Raw genomic sequence first — 20,865 nt, forward strand, 5'->3', positions numbered from 1 at the left:
TCGCGCTATAGACAGGGTTAAATTTGGAAAACATGCTCAAATCTCTCACTATAGAGAGGGCCAATTTGGAAAACCTGCTCCAATCTCTCACTATGGACAGGGTCAAATTTGGAAAACCTGCTCCAATCTCTCACTATAGACAGGGTAAAATTTGGAAAACCTGCTCAAATCTCTCACTGTAGACAGGGTCAAATTTGGAAAATATGCTCCAATCTCTCACTATAGACAGGGTTAAATTTGGTAAACCTGCTCCAATCTCGCACTATAGACAGGGTTAAATTTGGTAAACCTGCTCCAATCTCGCACTATAGACAGGGTCAAATTTGGAAAACCTGCTCCAATCTCGCACTATAGACAGGGTTAAATTTGGAAAACATGCTCAAATCTCTCACTATAGAGAGGGCCAATTTGGAAAACATGCTCAAATCTCTCACTATAGAGAGGGCCAATTTGGAAAACCTGCTCCAATCTCGCACTATAGACAGGGTTAAATTTGGTAAACCTGCTCCAATCTCGCACTATAGACAGGGTTAAATTTGGAAAACCTGTTCCAATCTCCCACTATAGACAGGGTCAAATTTGGAAAACCTGCTCAAATCTCTCACTATAGACAGGGTTAAATTTGGAAAACATGCTCAAATCTCTCACTATGGACAGGGTCGAATTTGGAAAACCTGCTCCAATCTCTCACTATAGACAGGGTCAAATTTGCAAAAACCTGCTCAAATCTCTCACTGTAGACAGGGTCAAATTTGGAAAACCTGCTCAAATCTCTCACTCTAGACAGGGCTAAATTTGGAAAACATGCTCAAATCTCTCACTGTAGACAGGGTCAAATTTGGAAAACCTGCTCAAATCTCTCACTATAGACAGGGTTAAATTTGGAAAACATGCTCAAATCTCTCACTGTAGACAGGGTCAAATTTGGAAAACCTGCTCAAATCTCTCACTATGGACAGGGTCAAATTTGGAAAACCTGCTCCAATCTCTCACTGTGGACAGGGTTAAATTTGGTAAACCTGCTCCAATCTCGCACTATAGACAGGGTCAAATTTGGAAAACCTGCTCAAATCTCTCACTGTAGACAGGGTTAAATTTGGTAAACCTGCTCAAATCTCTCACTATGGACAGGGTCAAATTTGGAAAACCTGCTCCAATCTCTCACTGTAGACAGGGTTAAATTTGGTAAACCTGCTCAAATCTCTCACTATGGACAGGGTCAAATTTGGAAAACCTGCTCCAATCTCTCACTGTAGACAGGGTTAAATTTGGTAAACCTGCTCCAATCTCGCACTATAGACAGGGTTAAATTTGGAAAACATGCTCAAATCTCTCACTATAGAGAGGGCCAATTTGGAAAACCTGCTCCAATCTCTCACTATGGACAGGGTCAAATTTGGAAAACCTGCTCCAATCTCTCACTATAGACAGGGTCAAATTTGGAAAACCTGCTCAAATCTCTCACTCTGGACAGGGTCAAATTTGGAAAACCTGCTCCAATCTCTCACTATAGACAGGGTCAAATTTGGAAAACATGCTCAAATATCTCACTATAGACAGGGTCATATTTGGAAAACATGCTCCAATCTATCACTATAGACAGGGTTAAATTTGGAAAACCTGCTCCAATCTCGCACTATAGACAGGGTCAAATTTGGAAAACCTGCTCCAATCTCTCACTGTAGACAGGGTTAAATTTGGTTAACCTGCTCCAATCTCTCACTATAGACAGGGTCAAATTTGGAAAACCTGCTCAAATCTCTCACTATGGACAGGGTCAAATTTGGAAAACCTGCTCCAATCTCTCACTGTAGACAGGGTCAAATTTGGAAAACCTGCTCAAATCTCTCACTATGGACAGGGTCATATTTGGAAAACATGCTCCTATCTATCACTATAGACAGGGTCATATTTGGAAAACATGCTCCAATCTATCACTATAGACAGGGTTAAATTTGGAAAACCTGCTCCAATCTCGCACTATAGACAGGGTCAAATTTGGAAAACCTGCTCCAATCTCTCACTGTAGACAGGGTCAAATTTGGAAAACCTGCTCCAATCTCGCACTATAGACAGGGTCAAATTTGGAAAACATGCTCCAATCTCGCACTATAGACAGGGTCAAATTTGGAAAACATGCTCCAATCTCTCACTCGAGACACGGTTAAATTTGGTAAACCTGCTCCAATCTCGCACTATAGACAGGGTTAAATTTGGTAAACCTGCTCCAATCTCTCACTGTAGACAGGGTCAAATTTGGAAAACCTGCTCCAATCTCTCACTGTAGACAGGGTCAAATTTGGAAAACCTGCTCCAATCTCGCACGATAGACAGGGTCAAATTTGGAAAACCTGCTCCAATCTCGCACTATAGACAGGGTTAAATTTGGTAAACCTGCTCCAATCTCGCACTATAGACAGGGTTAAATTTGGAAAACCTGTTCCAATCTCCCACTATAGACAGGGTCAAATTTGGAAAACCTGCTCAAATCTCTCACTATAGACAGGGTTAAATTTGGAAAACATGCTCAAATATCCAACTATGGACAGGGTCGAATTTGGAAAACCTGCTCCAATCTCTCACTATAGACAGGGTCAAATTTGGAAAACCTGCTCAAATCTCTCACTGTAGACAGGGTCAAATTTGGAAAACCTGCTCAAATCTCTCACTCTAGACAAGGCTAAATTTGGAAAACATGCTCAAATCTCTCACTGTAGACAGGGTCAAATTTGGAAAACGTGCTCAAATCTCTCACTATAGACAGGGTTAAATTTGGAAAACATGCTCAAATCTCTCACTGTAGACAGGGTCAAATTTGGAAAACCTGCTCAAATCTCTCACTATGGACAGGGTCAAATTTGGAAAACCTGCTCCAATCTCTCACTGTGGACAGGGTTAAATTTGGGAAACCTGCTCCAATTTCGCACTATAGACAGGGTCAAATTTGGAAAACCTGCTCCAATCTCTCACTGTAGACAGGGTTAAATTTGGTAAACCTGCTCCAATCTCGCACTATAGACAGGGTTAAATTTGGAAAACCTGCTCAAATCTCTCACTATAGAGAGGGCCAATTTGGAAAACCTGCTCAAATCTCGCACTATAGACAGGGTTAAATTTGGTAAACCTGCTCCAATCTCGCACTATAGACAGGGTTAAATTTGGAAAACATGCTCAAATCTCTCACTATAGAGAGGGCCAATTTGGAAAACCTGCTCCAATCTCTCACTATGGACAGGGTCAAATTTGGAAAACCTGCTCCAATCTCTCACTATAGACAGGGTCAAATTTGGAAAACCTGCTCAAATCTCTCACTCTGGACAGGGTCAAATTTGGAAAACCTGCTCCAATCTCTCACTATAGACAGGGTCAAATTTGGAAAACATGCTCAAATATCTCACTATAGACAGGGTCAAATTTGGAAAACCTGCTCCAATCTCTCACTGTAGACAGGGTTAAATTTGGTAAACCTGCTCCAATCTCTCACTATAGACAGGGTCAAATTTGGAAAACCTGCTCAAATCTCTCACTATGGACAGGGTCAAATTTGGAAAACCTGCTCCAATCTCTCACTGTAGACAGGGTCAAATTTGGAAAACCTGCTCAAATCTCTCACTATGGACAGGGTCATATTTGGAAAACATGCTCCAATCTATCACTATAGACAGGGTCAAATTTGGAAAACATGCTCCAATCTTGCACTATAGACAGGGTCAAATTTGGAAAACATGCTCCAATCTCTCACTCGAGACAGGGTTAAATTTGGTAAACCTGCTCCAATCTCGCACTATAGACAGGGTTAAATTTGGTAAACCTGCTCCAATCTCTCACTGTAGACAGGGTCAAATTTGGAAAACCTGCTCCAATCTCTCACTGTAGACAGGGTCAAATTTGGAAAACCTGCTCCAATCTCGCACTATAGACAGGGTCAAATTTGGAAAACATGCTCCAATCTCGCACTATAGACAGGGTCAAATTTGGAAAACATGCTCCAATCTCTCACTCGAGACAGGGTTAAATTTGGTAAACCTGCTCCAATCTCGCACTATAGACAGGGTTAAATTTGGTAAACCTGCTCCAATCTCTCACTGTAGACAGGGTCAAATTTGGAAAACCTGCTCCAATCTCTCACTGTAGACAGGGTCAAATTTGGAAAACCTGCTCCAATCTCGCACGATAGACAGGGTCAAATTTGGAAAACATGCTCCAATCTCGCACTATAGACAGGGTCAAATTTGGAAGATATGCTCCAATCTCTCACTATAGACAGGGTTAAATTTGGTAAACCTGCTCCAATCTCGCACCATAGACAGGGTTAAATTTGGTAAACCTGCTCCAAACTCGCACTATAGACAGGGTCAAATTTGGAAAACCTGCTCCAATCTCGCATTATAGACAGGGTTAAATTTGGAAAACATGCTCAAATCTCTCACTATAGAGAGGGCCAATTTGGAAAACATGCTCAAATCTCTCACTATAGAGAGGGCCAATTTGGAAAACCTGCTCCAATCTCGCACTATAGACAGGGTTAAATTTGGTAAACCTGCTCCAATCTCGCACTATAGACAGGGTTAAATTTGGAAAACCTGTTCCAATCTCCCACTATAGACAGGGTCAAATTTGGAAAACCTGCTCAAATCTCTCACTATAGACAGGGTTAAATTTGGAAAACATGCTCAAATCTCTCACTATGGACAGGGTCGAATTTGGAAAACCTGCTCCAATCTCTCACTATAGACAGGGTCAAATTTGGAAAACCTGCACCAATCTCGCACTATAGACAGGGTTAAATTTGGTAAACCTGCTCCAATCTCTCACTGTGGACAGGGTCAAATTTGGAAAACCTGCTCAAATCTCTCACTCTAGACAGGGTTAAATTTGGAAAACATGCTCAAATCTCTCACTATAGAGAGGGCCAATTTGGAAAACCTGCTCCAATCTCGCACTATAGACAGGGTTAAATTTGGTAAACCTGCTCCAATCTCTCACTGTGGACAGGGTCAAATTTGGAAAACCTGCTCCAATCTCTCACTGTGGACAGGGTTAAATTTGGTAAACCTGCTCCAATCTCGCACTATAGACAGGGTCAAATTTGGAAAACCTGCTCAAATCTCTCACTATAGAGAGGGCCAATTTGGAAAACCTGCTCAAATCTCGCACTATAGACAGGGTTAAATTTGGTAAACCTGCTCCAATCTCGCACTGTAGACAGGGTTAAATTTGGAAAACATGCTCAAATCTCTCACTATAGAGAGGGCCAATTTGGAAAACCTGCTCCAATCCCTTACTATGGACAGGGTCAAATTTGGAAAACCTGCTCCAATCTCTCACTATAGACAGGGTCAAATTTGGAAAACCTGCTCAAATCTCTCACTATGGACAGGGTCAAATTTGGAAAACCTGCTCCAATCTCTCACTATAGACATGGTCAAATTTGGAAAACATGCTCAAATCTCTCACTATAGACAGGGTCATATTTGGAAAACATGCTCCAATCTATCACTATAGACAGGGTTAAATTTGGAAAACCTGCTCCAATCTCGCACTATAGACAGGGTCAAATTTGGAAAACCTGCTCCAATCTCTCACTGTAGACAGGGTCAAATTTGGAAAACCTGCTCCAATCTCGCACGATAGGCAGGGTCAAATTTGGAAAACATGCTCCAATCTCGCACTATAGACAGGGTCAAATTTGGAAAACATGCTCCAATCTCTCACTCTAGACAGGGTCAAATTTGGAAAACATGCTCCAATCTCTCACTATAGACAGGGTTAAATTTGCTAAACCTGCTCCAATCTCGCACTATAGACAGGGTTAAATTTGGTAAACCTGCTCCAATCTCGCACTATAGACAGGGTTAAATTTGGAAAACATGCTCAAATCTCTCACTATAGAGAGGGCCAATTTGGAAAACATGCTCAAATCTCTCACTATAGAGAGGGCCAATTTGGAAAACCTGCTCCAATGTCTCACTCTAGACAGGGTCAAATTTGGAAAACCTGCTCCAATCTCTCACTGTAGACAGGGTTAAATTTGGTAAACCTGCTCCAATCTCTCACTATAGACAGGGTCAAATTTGGAAAACCTGCTCAAATCTCTCACTATGGACAGGGTCAAATTTGGAAAACCTGCTCCAATCTCTCACTGTAGACAGGGTCAAATTTGGAAAACCTGCTCAAATCTCTCACTATGGACAGGGTCATATTTGGAAAACATGCTCCAATCTATCACTATAGACAGGGTCAAATTTGGAAAACATGCTCCAATCTTGCACTATAGACAGGGTCAAATTTGGAAAACATGCTCCAATCTCTCACTCGAGACAGGGTTAAATTTGGTAAACCTGCTCCAATCTCGCACTATAGACAGGGTTAAATTTGGTAAACCTGCTCCAATCTCTCACTGTAGACAGGGTCAAATTTGGAAAACCTGCTCCAATCTCTCACTGTAGACAGGGTCAAATTTGGAAAACCTGCTCCAATCTCGCACTATAGACAGGGTCAAATTTGGAAAACATGCTCCAATCTCGCACTATAGACAGGGTCAAATTTGGAAAACATGCTCCAATCTCTCACTCGAGACAGGGTTAAATTTGGTAAACCTGCTCCAATCTCGCACTATAGACAGGGTTAAATTTGGTAAACCTGCTCCAATCTCTCACTGTAGACAGGGTCAAATTTGGAAAACCTGCTCCAATCTCTCACTGTAGACAGGGTCAAATTTGGAAAACCTGCTCCAATCTCGCACGATAGACAGGGTCAAATTTGGAAAACATGCTCCAATCTCGCACTATAGACAGGGTCAAATTTGGAAGATATGCTCCAATCTCTCACTATAGACAGGGTTAAATTTGGTAAACCTGCTCCAATCTCGCACCATAGACAGGGTTAAATTTGGTAAACCTGCTCCAAACTCGCACTATAGACAGGGTCAAATTTGGAAAACCTGCTCCAATCTCGCATTATAGACAGGGTTAAATTTGGAAAACATGCTCAAATCTCTCACTATAGAGAGGGCCAATTTGGAAAACATGCTCAAATCTCTCACTATAGAGAGGGCCAATTTGGAAAACCTGCTCCAATCTCGCACTATAGACAGGGTTAAATTTGGTAAACCTGCTCCAATCTCGCACTATAGACAGGGTTAAATTTGGAAAACCTGTTCCAATCTCCCACTATAGACAGGGTCAAATTTGGAAAACCTGCTCAAATCTCTCACTATAGACAGGGTTAAATTTGGAAAACATGCTCAAATCTCTCACTATGGACAGGGTCGAATTTGGAAAACCTGCTCCAATCTCTCACTATAGACAGGGTCAAATTTGGAAAACCTGCACCAATCTCGCACTATAGACAGGGTTAAATTTGGTAAACCTGCTCCAATCTCTCACTGTGGACAGGGTCAAATTTGGAAAACCTGCTCAAATCTCTCACTCTAGACAGGGTTAAATTTGGAAAACATGCTCAAATCTCTCACTATAGAGAGGGCCAATTTGGAAAACCTGCTCCAATCTCGCACTATAGACAGGGTTAAATTTGGTAAACCTGCTCCAATCTCTCACTGTGGACAGGGTCAAATTTGGAAAACCTGCTCAAATCTCTCACTATGGACAGGGTCAAATTTGGAAAACCTGCTCCAATCTCTCACTGTGGACAGGGTTAAATTTGGTAAACCTGCTCCAATCTCGCACTATAGACAGGGTCAAATTTGGAAAACCTGCTCAAATCTCTCACTATAGAGAGGGCCAATTTGGAAAACCTGCTCAAATCTCGCACTATAGACAGGGTTAAATTTGGTAAACCTGCTCCAATCTCGCACTATAGACAGGGTTAAATTTGGAAAACATGCTCAAATCTCTCACTATAGAGAGGGCCAATTTGGAAAACCTGCTCCAATCCCTTACTATGGACAGGGTCAAATTTGGAAAACCTGCTCCAATCTCTCACTATAGACAGGGTCAAATTTGGAAAACCTGCTCAAATCTCTCACTATGGACAGGGTCAAATTTGGAAAACCTGCTCCAATCTCTCACTATAGACATGGTCAAATTTGGAAAACATGCTCAAATCTCTCACTATAGACAGGGTCATATTTGAAAAACATGCTCCAATCTATCACTATAGACAGGGTTAAATTTGGAAAACCTGCTCCAATCTCGCACTATAGACAGGGTCAAATTTGGAAAACATGCTCCAATCTCGCACTATAGACAGGGTCAAATTTGGAAAACATGCTCCAATCTCTCACTCTAGACAGGGTCAAATTTGGAAAACATGCTCCAATCTCTCACTATAGACAGGGTTAAATTTGCTAAACCTGCTCCAATCTCGCACTATAGACAGGGTTAAATTTGGTAAACCTGCTCCAATCTCGCACTATAGACAGGGTTAAATTTGGAAAACATGCTCAAATCTCTCACTATAGAGAGGGCCAATTTGGAAAACATGCTCAAATCTCTCACTATAGAGAGGGCCAATTTGGAAAACCTGCTCCAATCTCGCACTATAGACAGGGTTAAATTTGGTAAACCTGCTCCAATCTCGCACTATAGACAGGGTTAAATTTGGAAAACCTGTTCCAATCTCCCACTATAGACAGGGTCAAATTTGGAAAACCTGCTCAAATCTCTCACTATAGACAGGGTTAAATTTGGAAAACATGCTCAAATCTCTCACTATGGACAGGGTCAAATTTGGAAAACCTGCTCCAATCTCTCACTATAGACAGGGTCAAATTTGGAAAACCTGCTCAAATCTCTCACTATAGACAGGGTTAAATTTGGTAAACCTGCTCCAATCTTGCACTATAGACAGGGTTAAATTTGGAAAACCTGTTCCAATCTCCCACTATAGACAGGGTCAAATTTGGAAAACCTGCTCCAATCTCGCACTATAGACAGGGTTAAATTTGGTAAACCTGCTCCAATCTCGCACTATAGACAGGGTCAAATTTGGAAAACCTGCTCAAATCTCTCACTATAGACAGGGTTAAATTTGGAAAACATGCTCAAATCTCTCCCTTTGGACAGGGTCGAATTTGGAAAACCTGCTCCAATCTCTCACTATAGACAGGGTCAAATTTGGAAAACCTGCTCCATTCTCTCCCTATTGGCAGGGTTAAATTTGGAAAATCTGCTCAAATCTCTCACTATGGACAGGGTCGAATTTGGAAAACCTGCTCCATTCTCTCCCTATTGGCAGGGTCAAATTTGGAAAATCTGCTCAAATCTCTCACTATGGACAGGGTCGAATTTGGAAAACCTGCTCCAATCTCTCACTATAGACAGGGTTAAATTTTGTAAACCTTCTCCAATCTCGCACTATAGACAGGGTTAAATTTGGTAAACCTGCTCCAATCTCGCACTATAGACAGGGTTAAATTTGGTAAACCTGCTCCAATCTCGCACTATAGACAGGGTTAAATTTGGAAAACCTGCTCCAATCTTACACTTTAGACAGGGTCAAATTTGGAAAACCTGCTCAAATCTTCCACTATAGACAGGGTTAAATTAGGAAAACCTGCTCAAATCTCTCACTATGGACAGGGTCAAATATTGGGGGGGAAAATGAACAATGGAAGCATTTCATGTTGATGGTGGGCACTCATTCTTACGAGATTTATTTTGGTATGCTGAATCCGAATCAAGTGTTTGCTCGACTTCATGTTGAGTTTTTAACCCTTTCATGGCTGACTCAAAATAACGGCCCTCGTCTTGGAGGATTTTTTTTTTTTTTTTTTTTGTATACAGAGTCGAGGCTCCTGAAAGAGCTAACATTTATCAAACAAACAAGTAAACAAAGTATATAAAAATGGGAGCGGTCAACAAGATGGGGAGAGAAGGGGAGGAAGCACACAAATTGGGTAAATCTTGGTCGTAAATGTTGCACGATCTGTACTTTATATGTGTGATGGTGAAATCTCTTGTGTACAACTTCGTTTTTTACAGCATAGCCCATAAGGCAAAGCCGTCTAGAACAGTTTGTCCATCCGAATGTCCCCTCAAACATATACCAATCAGAGCTGAGGATCTGGTCACATGACAGGGTGATGTGATTACGTCTTATGTCATTACGGTGGTGGCGGCTCACTCCGCACACCGCCATTTTGATTCCAATTTCGTTCAGGCCGAACATATCGTCAAACCTGTCATATATCACAATCGCCATGCTCTACCTTCACGTTTTTCATTCAGTGTGAAGCACAAAGAAACCGATTGTTAAAATGACCATCAAATATCGAAAGCAACGTCGTTACGGGTCTTCCAACAATACGGTACATATAGGCCTTAGGCTTCATGCCTCACCTTCTGACAAATTAAGCCCAGGTTTCTTAATACAGTAGTGTATCGTTTCAGTAGTATCGTTTTCGTAATAATAGTAAGAATATAGTAAATATAACCATAATACTTGAATCCCAATGTCGTGAATGGAAAGTTAATGGATTGAAGTGGTGTATGGTTCATGAATCAATGATAAGCAGTGTAACCGCTGAAGTAAGGAATTAGCCTGGGTTTTTTTTTTATAGTAATATCATTTTTGTAAGAATGATAGCATAACGTTAATATTATGATCCATGTAATCTTAACACTAATCCCTTTGTAGTGACTGTAAAGTTACTAGAGTTTAAAATATATCTTCTATACATTAAAGTAGCAGCAGTTTTGTGTCACACTACGTCGTTTTGTATATTTTCAACTAAAGAATCAAACAAGCCCGGCTACGCCGCCACTGTTAGACTTTCGGTCTTGATTATACTATAATTTTCCCGTAGGTTTGGGTTAATTTGAAGCACCATTTACTTAATTTTTTTTCTCTCCAGGGAGTGTCTGTGTTTCAGGGGAGGGGGGCATGTGGGGGTGGGGTGGGACAGACATACAGACAGATAGACAGACAATGAAGGTTGCAGCGAAGGATTGTTTGAATGGTGGAGAAAGCACCTCGATCAACTGCCAAACAGATTCAAGCTCACCCTCAGACGCAAGGTACAACAGTTTCAATTCACACCATCCGTCGCCAACTCGATGAAAGGGGGTTCTATGGTTGGAGACCCAGGAGGACCCCACTGCTGAGAGAGAGAGGGACATAAGAAAGCCTGAATGGAGTTTTCCAAAACATACCTGAACAGTGAACAAGCCAAAATCCTTCTGGGAGAATGTCCTGTGGAAAGATGAGACCATATTAGAGCTTTTTGGTAAAGCACATCATCTCTATGTTTACAGACAATAAAAGGAAGTCTCCAAAGAAAAGAACACCTTCCCTACAGTCAAACATGGAGGAGGTTCAGTTATGTTTTGGGGTTGCTGTGCTGTCTCTGGCACTGGTTGCCTTGAATGTGTGCATGGTATCATGAAATCAGGAGATTACCAAGGCATTTCGGAGCCCAATGTTCAACCCAGTGTCAGAAAGCTGGGTCTCCGTGGAAGGTCATGGGTCTTTCAGCAGAACAATGACCCCAAACACACTTCAAAAAGCACCCAGGAATGGTTCAAGACAAAACGCCGAACTGTTCTGAAGTGGCCAGCATTGAGTCCAGATCTAAATCCCATTGAACACCTATGGGGAGATCTGAAAACAGCAGTTTGGAGAAGGCACCCCTCAATTCAGGGAGAACTGGAGCAGTTTGCACAAGAGTGGGTCAAACTGCCAGGAGAGAGATGTCGGAAGCTCATTCATGGCTATAGGAAGCGCTTGACTGCAGTTATTTTGTCCAAAGTCTGTGCTACCAAATATTAAGTCTAGTGTGTTAATAACTTGGTCAATGCCATTTCTTTTTATTTTCTGATTTAAAAGGATATATTAAGTTCTGAATCAAAAACAAAGGTTCTGTAATATTAACCGTGAAATAAAAAATTGTGGAGACCAAATACTTTCGTCAATTTCAACTTCTTTTTAGAGAAAATTGTGAGTTATTTGAACAAAAGTGCACAGGTGCCAATAATTTTTGGCTACGACTGTGTATATATATATATATATATATATATATATATATATATATATATATGTCAGGTAGCTGATTTGTTACTGTACGAGCTCTGTTATAAATGTTGTTTGAAACTGTTATTTCATAGTTAATAAAAAGGTTTTCACTTTGCCATAGTTTTAAAATGAGAAATACACGCTTCATCTGTTCAGAACAGATGGCTTTGTTGTATACGTGCGTTCCTTACAGGCCAGAAAGCCTCGTTGTAAAACCCTCCTTGGCCTGCAAACGGCGTCCCGAGCCGCGGGCAGGAATGCGGATTATACGTGTGTGAAATGCGAACCATATACGTGAGATGCTTGAGTTTGTAGACATAGACCTTTTCTGATAGACTGTTAAAACATTAACTATATTTCGTGTAAATCAAATAATACTTGAGTTATGATAAATAGACTTGACTTCCCTGCTCTGGATTAAGTTTAAATAAGAAAGTGAGCTGAAAGGTACATCCAACACCTGGAACCCATCAAACGACCTCATACATTTTATGGCCTTATCAGGACCAGGAATGCAACCCCCCTTCAGTGAGTTATATTTCTTGTCACCTCGGAGCCTTGAAAACATCTGGTCCGGATCCTAACGGTGCGTGCTTCACTCCTCCAAGACGAAAGGACGGATGACGGTGGGGAACATGGCCCATTGGGGATGCCGGTGGGAGGACCATTAGCCCAGTTTCTTTGTCCTCTCAGACTCTAGCGGAGATTCTCTGATAAAGTGTGCCTCTATATAAATGAACTGCGAATCGATGTATCCTTAGGAAGGTTGACTTGGCATGCTGTCCATTCATGCTGTAGATGTCTTCGCTCCCTCCCAGCTGTGTACTTGGTTTTTAATAAACGTTTGTCATTCTCAAATTGGTGGTGGAATTCTATTACGATCAAGAAGTCACCCCCGACATTGAATGGTGCCATGACTCGGATTGCAGCAGCAAGAGGTCGAGAGGAGCGGACCCCGAACAACAGGAGGGAGGCTGCCTGAGGCCGGCACCGGCACGCTGATTTGTTTTAAGGTGAGCATTGTCGTGTATTAAAGGGCTATTTTTCCAAATTTGAACCTCCCTCCCTTGAGCAGGCTCAGTCCGCTCCCTCCTCATCTGTCCTGCCTGCTCTCCGAACGAAAATTGTAAGTAAAGGCTATTTTTAAGCCTCAGAATGACAAACTTTTGTTAATCCACCAGGATAACGTTAAGAGGGTAACGGGTAACGCTAAGGATAACGTTACAGTTAGCAAGGAGAGGGGGACAAGTGAGGTCGGACAGCCATAGGCTGCACCGGTGACCGAGAACTTTCCAGGAAGGATCAGCCCAGAGACAAGATGGGGTATGCCATTGCATGCCAGGGAAAGAAGGGCTGTGGCTAACGCAGAGGGCCAAAGGAACATGGCCAGGAATAGGGAAACGCGCAGGTACCAGATAAGCTGGACAAGAGGGTAGTGACGACTACTAGGTCAAGCCAGGAAGCTCTAGACAAAGTTCTAGACAGGAGGGCAGGAAAGGAGCTAAAACTTTAGGGACAGAGGAAATAAGCAGCAGAAATCCAGGTAGAAAGAACGGAAGTGGGTTTTGAAATATTGAAAATTGAAGCAGGAGCTGCATTGTAGGAATTTGAAGCTTCAGAGCCAAAGGAAGCAAGCAGACAAAGTTCAGGATAAAACAATCAGGGAGGTAGTTAAGCAAGCAAATAAGCGGCTGATGCCTCTGGTCCAAGATCCGGACCAAGACCCCCCACCCACCCCCCCCCCCCCAAGACCTGAGCTCAGTCCCGGGGCTCTAGGCAACACCCCAACACCCCCCGCCCTGCCATACCCTTTCCACCTCAACCCACCCTGTCCAACCCGTCCCAAAAATCCTTTTTCCTTGAATGAGAGACGTAATATGAATGAACAAAGATTGTACATGGGAGTGGCTGGAGGAGGGGCATGATTTGAGTCGATCTGGTGTTCGCGCGACGTCTGGGAGACTCACTGGTATACGAATGAGGAATGAATGTATATTGGGATATTAATTGACGTGTGTATCTGGCCAATTTACTTGTCTGTATGACATATGCAAAGCAGAGGGTTTCGGTGTGAAGCTTTGTAAGTGGTCTGCTTGACGTGCGGAAATCCAGGCCGGGAATGTCGCTTTTAGCGTCTATCCGAGGGACCAGGTGAGGTCCTTAACTGAGTCCGGATTTTCATTTGTTTGGGAGTGTTTGGGCGCGATTTGATATAAATCGGGTCAGGAGAGCACTCGGAGGAACGTTGATATGAAGCGGTTTCTTGGAGATGGTTACAAGATGGGCTGCCTTTGCCTTTTGAGCGGCAGTCGGGCAGAAATTTGGAATTTGTTGAATTAAATTCAGAATTTGAATCGAATCGTATGTTTGACTTGAATTGAAGAGTTCATTCAATGGCAGATTGAAGAATTCAGTCAACTCAACTGAATTCAGAAGTTGAATTTAGAATACGGAGTTTGCTCAGAGTGCAGGTGATAACCTGCCTACTCAAAAAGGATGTGCCCCGCACGTTGGGAGGTCCGTGAATGGTTGACAAAGGGTTTCTTGAATTGCCTGCAGGAATTATGCGATTAACGATTATATTGTGTATTGGTGACTTGTGGATTGTATGAGTATATCCCTGAGGCCGATGTGACCTTGGGAGTCAATGGGTCGTGTAACGAGAAAGATTACAGTTTTTCTGGTGTGAAATTATGTCATGGTGTGAAATGCGGTCAGAGATGCGAAATACACACCTTTGATCTGGAGGGAGAGCGGAGGTTGTGGTTTCATTGCTGTGTCTGGCTGCGGAGTTATATTTCTGAGGCATGGATTTCAAGGAGGAGGTGTGTGCCCTGAGAAGATTGTGGGTCATGGATTGGGCACTCTGGGTGGGCACTGGGGGCTGCAGTTGTGTGGGCGCGCAGGAGAGTGCAGGGGGAGTGGGCGCGAGGAGGTGTGTTGATGAAGTGTGCGAACGACGAGCGTGTGCAAAGGTGTGCTGTGGTCAGGTGTGTAACGAAGCCTGAGAGGGGAATGAGTGTATTTGGTGCAAGATATTGTTCCAGGTGTTCCAGGTGCAGGAGTGTTCCAGGATATTGTTCCAGGTGCAAGAGAAAGTGCAATGACAAAGGGCATGGAGACCTGGATGTGTGAATGAGGAACATCGAATGGTAGACGGCTATAGGGTTTAACAATAATTGGTGTTGATATCAGTTGGAGGGACGTGCGAAAGGTGTGCACCAGGTAGTGAGGGTGCTGCATGGTAAAGCACGCCTCCCACGGAAGTTCCTGGGCGGATTGTTGACGGTTGTTTGATTCATAGGGTGTTGGCATTTTGCGATGTGGAGCCTCAATAATGGTCATTTATCTGTCCGGATGTGGAGTTCTTGCAGGGGCGGGATGTCGCCGGACTTGTATTATTTGTGGGATGAAAGCGCTGGTTACCCCAATTTGAAGTTTGACCTTTTGAAGTTTATTTGACCTTTGTTCGAGGTACGAATGGGAATGAGGTCAGACGTAGCTCGCTAAAAAAACCTTGGAAGAACGACAGGCTGAGCCAATCTACTGGGTGTTGCTTTAACGGCAGGATATAGAACTTAAATCTGCTCATCCTCCTTCTCCTCCGCCTCCGCCTCCTCCTCCTTCTCCTCCACCTCCTCCTCCTTCTCCTCCTCCTTCTCCTCCTCCTTCTCCTCCTCCTCCTCCTCCTAACCCCTCCTCCTTCACCTCCTCCTCCTCCTCCTCCCCCTCCTCCTTCTCCTCCTCCTTCTCCTCCTCCTTCTCCTTCTTCTCCTCCTCCTCCTCCTCCTCCTCCTCCCCCTCCTCCTCCTTCTCCTCCTCCTTCTCCTCCTCCTCCTCGAACATCGATCGGAGAATAATCCAATGAAAGTTTGTCCATGTATTCCTTATTTTGTGAACATGTTACATTTCTCCCAAAGTTTGTCCATGTATCCTTATTTTTATGCACACATTACATTTCTCCCCAAGTTTGTCCATGTATTCCTTATTTTATGCACACAATTACATTTCTCCCCAAGTTTGTCCATGTATTCCTTATTTTATGCACACATTACATTTCTCCCCAAGTTTGTCCATGTATTCCTTATTTTATGCACACATTACATTTCTCCCAAAGTTTGTCCATGTATTCCTTATTTATGCACACATTACATTTCTCCCAAAGTTTGTCCATGTATTCCTTATTTTATGCACACATTACATTTCTCCCAAAGTTTGTCCATGTATTCCTTATTTCTGAACATGTTACATTTCTCCCAAAGTTTGTCCATGTATTCCTTATTTTGTGAACACATTACATTTCTCCCAAAGTTTGTCCATGTATTCCTTATTTTCTGAACATGTTACATTTCTCCCAAAGTTTGTCCATGTATTCCTTATTTTGTGAACACATTACATTTCTCCAAAGTTTGTCCATGTATTCCTTATTTTCTAAACATGTTACATTTCTTCCAAAATTTGTCCATGTATTCCTTGTTTTGTGAACACATTACATTTCTCCCAAAGTTTGTCCATGTGTTCCTTATTTTCTGAACATGTTGCATTTCTCCCAAAGTTTATCCATGTATTCTTTATTTTCTGAACAAGTTACATTTCTCCCAAAGTTTGTCCATGTATTCTTTATGATTCATGAGCAGAAGTACCCGGACATTGCCGGGCGGGGGAGGGAGGGGAGGGGGAAGGGGAGGGGAGGGGAACGGGGGGGAGGAAGGAGATGGGGGGGAGGGGAGAAGAGGGGGGGAGAAGAGGGGGGAGGGGGAGGGGGAGGGGGGAGGAGAGGGGGGGAGGGGGAGGGAGGATGGGAGGGGGAGAGGGGTGGGCAGGGGGAGGGGAGTGTGGGGGGGAGGGGAGGGGGAGGGGAGGGGGAGGGTGAGGGGGTAGGGGGAGGGGGAGGGGGGAGGGGAGGGGGGGAGGGGAGGGGGAGGGGGAAGGGGAGGGAGGGAGTGGGTAGGGGAGGACGGAGGGGGGAGGGGGAAGAGGGGAGGGAAGGGGAGGGCCAGTCATCAATGACGTTGCAGTTCTCATGGTCGGAGAGCAGCACAACAATCGCGACATCATCCAGGTTCTTCGCAACAACACGAAGCGGATTTTGGAGACTCACCGATCCTGTGATGCCCTCCAGTACCGGCGTTGCCGGACGGGGGAAGGGAGACCCGTACATTCCCAACCCGTACATTCGCCCTCTCGACTCAAGCTCACTCGGACAAAAGCCTCGCACAAATTACACCGTGAAGGCCCAATGGCCATGTCTATGCCACAAATCACTCTCGTAATACGTGAGCGAGTCGGGCGCACTGAATAGAAAATATATAGAACGCTCATACTCCGTGAAAAGTGAAGCCGCCGTGTCACCATCTTGGTTAGCACGACTCGACCAACTCGCTTCGCGGATCTCGTTTGTTTTGAACATGTGAATTACGTGCGAACGCGTAACTGTGAGTTTATGGCGGCAAGGGACATCACGTGATCGCTCTGAGCGAATTAGCGCGCTGCTCTGCCACCTGCTCAGATTCCGTGTATAATATTCCTCGCTGAAATGCGCTGAGGTAAATATGAATAGAAAATATGGATCTCGTAAAGATGAAAGAAAAAAAAAACCTATGTGGTGTGAATGGCAATGTTCCTCGCTGAAATGTGAAAAAACGCAATCGCTTTTCGCTCTGAAATACGTGCGAACGCGTAACTGAGTTTATGGTGGCAAGGAACATCACGTGATCGCTCTGAGCGAATCAGCGCGCTGCTCTGCCACCTGCTCAAATTCCATGTATAATATTCCTCGCTGAAATGCGCTGAGGTAAATATGAATAAAAAAATATGGATCTCGTAAAGATGAAAGAAAAAAAAACATATGTGGTGTGAATGGCAATGTTCCTCGCTGAAATGTGAAAAAACGCAATCGCTTTTCGCTCTGAAATATGTGCGAACGCGTAACTGAGTTTATGGCGGCAAGGAACATCATGTGATCGCTCTGAGCGAATCAGCGCGCTGCTCTGCCACCGCCTCAGATTCCGTGCATAATATTCCTCGCTGAAATGCGCTAAGGTAAAAATATGGTAAAAAAATATTATGAAATATTTTTTTTTAGGTCGGCCATGTTCTTCCCAGGCTCAATGGCCATGTCTATGCCAAATATCAAGCACGTGAGCCTCTCCGTTTAGGAGTCTATCGGTAACATTACACACACACACACAAACTGTGTTTTATATATATAGATTGTACTCCGTTTTGTTTAAACGACGTCCTCTTCTAATATTTTTAAACTACAAAGTAATTCCATGTATTTCTTTTTTAACAACATTTTACTGATTCTGACGAACATATTCTCCAATCCTTCTCCTGCTTTTTGCTCTATATACCCTCCTTCAGTTCATCCTGCCTTATGATCATGTTATTTTAAAATGAAATTTGTTTGCATTCCTTGTGTCTGAGTTTGTATGATGACGTCAGACTGATATAAATATTTATATACTCGTATGTTGAATTATAATTTCCACTGCACCTCGTCGTGCCTCCTTGCAAAGTAACTCCCTGCAGGGAAACGCGGTGACCCATTGTTTGGTTCACGAGTTATCAAACAGAGTGACCACTATATTCGTCATGGGTGTGTGTCTGTCTGTGTGTCTGTCTGTCTGTCCGCAGCATAACTACCCGATGATATCATCCGATCTTGATGAAACTTGGGTGGGAGATTGATATCATGATCTAGTTGTGTCCTGCCTAGAATGGGCGTATTGCGCCCATTGTGGGCGGAGCCACGCCCGAAAAAGATGTCTTTTTAGGGTGTAATCAAGTTCAAGCTACATCTTCTCCGAGGGGTTTGGTGGAAACTGACAGGGGTTTCGATATTTGGTTAGGCCAATGTCACGTGTCGAGCCCCACGGAGCTCGATTTTTCATTATTTATTTATATTTTTCATATATATTTTTTTCATTTCATTTTTCACCGAATTTTCGGTTTTGTGCAGCTAACTAACCTCGTAACTGATTATACATTATTTTCTATCTCATTTCAAGGTCAGTAACCTTCGTTTTGACATTTCCGGGCCTGTTTCGGTTATAGTCCGTCCTTTGTCATTGAATACCGCTCACTCGTCAACCATCGTCGTCTCCTGACTTGTTTAAGGCTTAATCTCCTTCGTGAATTGTGGCCAAAACACATTCCTGGACCAAGGAACCAGGGCACTAAATCAACCTCGTATCTAATGAATGACTTGCTTAATGATGTGTTTTTTTCTCTCCCACTGTGTCCGTTTGTTTGATTGTGAACAAAATATCTCAAAGAGTTAACTCAATGGAATACTGTTCTCCCCTATGGGCTGGTGCTCCTGCCTCACACCTGGCTCGGCTTCACGCTGTTGAATCCAAAGCTTTCAGAATCATTGGAATCTCCCGCGATGAAGCTATCTCTGAGGGCCTTTCACTCACTCACCGCAGGCAGGTAGGTGGTCTTTCTGTCTTCTACCGCTCTCCGGCCTTGCTCCCCCAGCTCTCTCTGTGCTCTGTCCCCCAAATATTCCTACAGGTCGCACAAGATCTGCCAGCCACCCTCTGATGGTTAAACTGCCGAAATCTCGGCTCTCTGCTCACCTTCACTCTTTCATTCCTCTTTTCTCCCGCCTCTGGAACAAACTCCCACACTCACTTCAATCCCACTCCTCCCTCCAGGTCTTCAAAACAGCTGTTCACCACCATCTCTTATCTTCCCCCATCCAAAACCTTGATCTTTTCTACCCCCACTAATTCACCCCAGATCCACCTTGTTTGAAATTCCAACTTCTTTCCTGGAAGTCTTGGCAGTGTCCATATGTTTTATACCTCTCCCACCCCCCCCCCCCCCATTCCCATGCCTCCCCCCCAAAGCCCTCTCCCTCCCACAGTTCTCTCGATGTCTCCATGTCTCTCGGTCCCTGCTCTCAAATGTTGTGTTTGTGTCCTTCCCCCTCTCTCCCCATCTTGCCTACCGCTCCCGATGTTATTTGTTTTGTGTGTCTGTTTGTCTTTCTGTGTGATTAATGTTCGCTCTTTCACGAGCCTCGATCTTGTATACAAAAAAAAAACAAAAAAAAAAAAGAGTTGTGGACGGATTCGGACGAAATTTGGCAGAGATGTAGCGTATGTGACAATGACGAAATGATTACATTTTGGTGAAGATCCGGTTCCGGATTTGGCTACTAGAATTTTTTAAGTGATTCTTCACCATTGGGAGATAAGGCAAAAAAACGATACATAGCAGGATATCTCAAAAAGTTGTGGAGGGATTTGGACAAAACTTGTTGGACAGGTTGTGTGTGTGACAAGGAAGAATCAATTCAATTTTGGTGAAGATCCGGATCCGGATCCAGCTGGTAGAATTTTTAAAGTGATTCTTCACCATTGAGTAATATGGCCAACCAGGTGGAGGTATGTGTGCTCTCTACTGAGTGCCGTTCTAGTTTCTGTATGTTAATTAGAAAGCAATTTCATTATATCACCCAAAGAACACCATCCCGACTGTGAAGCATGGTGGTGGCAGCATCATGCTATGGGGATGTTTCTCATCAGCAGGGACTGGGGCACTTGTCAGGGTAGTAGGGAAAATTGATGGAGCAAAATACAGAAAATGCCGACAGAAAAACCTGCTGGCCTCTGCAAGAAAGCTGAAATTAGGATGGAAGTTCACCTTTCAGAATGACAACGACCCAAAAAACAGCAAAGCTCCACTGGAGGAGCTGAGGACAAAGAGATAAATGGCCTTGAGTGGCCCAGTCAGAGCCCGACCTAAGTCCAATCGAAAATCTGTGGCGCGACTTGAAGATTGCTGTCCATCAAAGCTCCGCACACAACTTGACTGATCTTGAACAGTTTGGTACCGAAGAATGGGCAAATATTGCCCAATCAAGGTGTGCAAAGATGG

The 20,865-nt window shown here is 43.5% G+C and overlaps 1 long non-coding RNA gene across 1 annotated transcript in view; it reads right to left on the minus strand.

Moving 5' to 3' along the window:
- The window catches only part of LOC144892446 (uncharacterized), a 689,374-nt gene that overhangs the window by 65,346 nt on the left and 603,163 nt on the right, over window positions 1–20,865 (minus strand). Inside the window, exon 3 of the long non-coding RNA XR_013623664.1 lies at window positions 11,115–11,154. This is a non-coding gene — a long non-coding RNA (uncharacterized LOC144892446). The remainder of the gene's footprint in view (window positions 1–11,114; window positions 11,155–20,865) is intronic.

This window comes from Myxine glutinosa, chromosome 5 (assembly GCF_964187855.1).
Source record: "Myxine glutinosa chromosome 5, kmMyxGlut1.1, whole genome shotgun sequence".
Lineage (NCBI taxonomy): Eukaryota > Metazoa > Chordata > Myxini > Myxiniformes > Myxinidae > Myxine > Myxine glutinosa.